This window comes from Myotis davidii, unplaced genomic scaffold, assembly GCF_000327345.1.
Source record: "Myotis davidii unplaced genomic scaffold, ASM32734v1 scaffold38, whole genome shotgun sequence".
NCBI lineage: Eukaryota > Metazoa > Chordata > Mammalia > Chiroptera > Vespertilionidae > Myotis > Myotis davidii.
In genome coordinates, this window is record NW_006291383.1 from 5,631,526 (window position 1) to 5,632,745 (window position 1,220).

A 1,220-nucleotide genomic window follows, 5' to 3' on the forward strand; every position below is an offset into this window, starting at 1 on the left:
GGCCAGCCTCCGGAGGAAGCTCCCAGAGCCAAACTTTCCAGAGCAGCATGACCCACGAGCCTGGGAAGTTCTGCCAGGCAAGGCGACTCTCACTAATGCTTGACACTCTCTGGAAGGCCCCACGGGCAGCTGCTCTGAAGGGAGCAGGCAGGGTGGACAGGTGTAACACCCATCTGGTCGGGACCTCTCCCTCCAGCAGCCCCTACATCCTCTCCTCAGTCTCGTCCAGGGAGCACTGCAATCCCAAGGGACCTGCCAACCCAGAGCGTGGGAACCATGCACTCCTGCATTAGGTCATACTGTGCGTGGAATGACGACAAAGCTACACTTTTCCATATCTACTATGGTGGTGTTGAAGCTCCTGAGTGCAACATTTACCTCGGGGGAGGGCACTAGAGGCAGGGATGGGGGAGGTTCATTAATGGTACAGGAGCTGTGTGCCCTTGGCCAAAGCACTAACCTCTCTGAGCCTCAGTTCCCACCTCTGTAGAATGGGGATAACATCAGCACCACATCTCAGAGCTCCTAGGAGGACATAATACCCACAAAGGGGTTAGCATGCGGTGCCCTCAGTCTCTCCAAAGCTTCCAGAGGTTTCATTCCCTTTCCCCTTACCCTTTTCCCCTCCTCCCCCCGCCTTCACCCATGCTCCAACCATCCTGACCCTGCTGGCCCCACAACTCATCTCCAGTTCTGAATCTGGGGCTCAATTGTCATGAAACTCTTTGGCTTCTCCAACAAGACTGCAGCCTCTCAAAGATGGGAGCCTTGCCTTTCTCTCTACCCTTCTCCCTCCTTTTTCTCTCCCGCCTCTCCCTCCCCCTCCTCCTCTGTACCCACAGCCTGCCACCCACATCCCACACTCCCTTCCCCACATGCTGCACATGTCTGGACATCCCAGAGGCTCCTACAGCCCATTCCAGTGGCTTGAACATAGGCCACCATCTTTGGCCAAGAACACTGTGGGTCTCCACCGAGCAACTTGAGGATCTGGTTCTGCTCTGCTTTCTCAAAGCAAGAACCTTCAGCGGCTCCCCATTCTCTGGTAAAGCAAGCCCAACACCTCGGACTGACTCTCCAGACCATTCACAGCCTGGTCTCACCTGACTCCTCAGCCACATCCTCAGGCTGTGCAGGGAACTCTGTTAAACTAGATGGTTCTGGGCCTCAAGGGTACAGCATGGCTCTGCCTCTGCGTTTGCACATTTCCTCCTCTGCCT

General features: G+C 55.8%; 1 long non-coding RNA gene across 1 annotated transcript in view; it reads right to left on the reverse strand.

Annotated features, from left to right (window-relative positions):
- Positions 1-459: 459 nt before the first annotated feature.
- The window catches only part of LOC107183213, a 45,503-nt gene continuing 44,742 nt past the window's right edge, over positions 460-1,220 (reverse strand). Inside the window, exon 3 of the long non-coding RNA XR_001514004.1 lies at positions 460-525. This is a non-coding gene — a long non-coding RNA (uncharacterized LOC107183213). The remainder of the gene's footprint in view (positions 526-1,220) is intronic.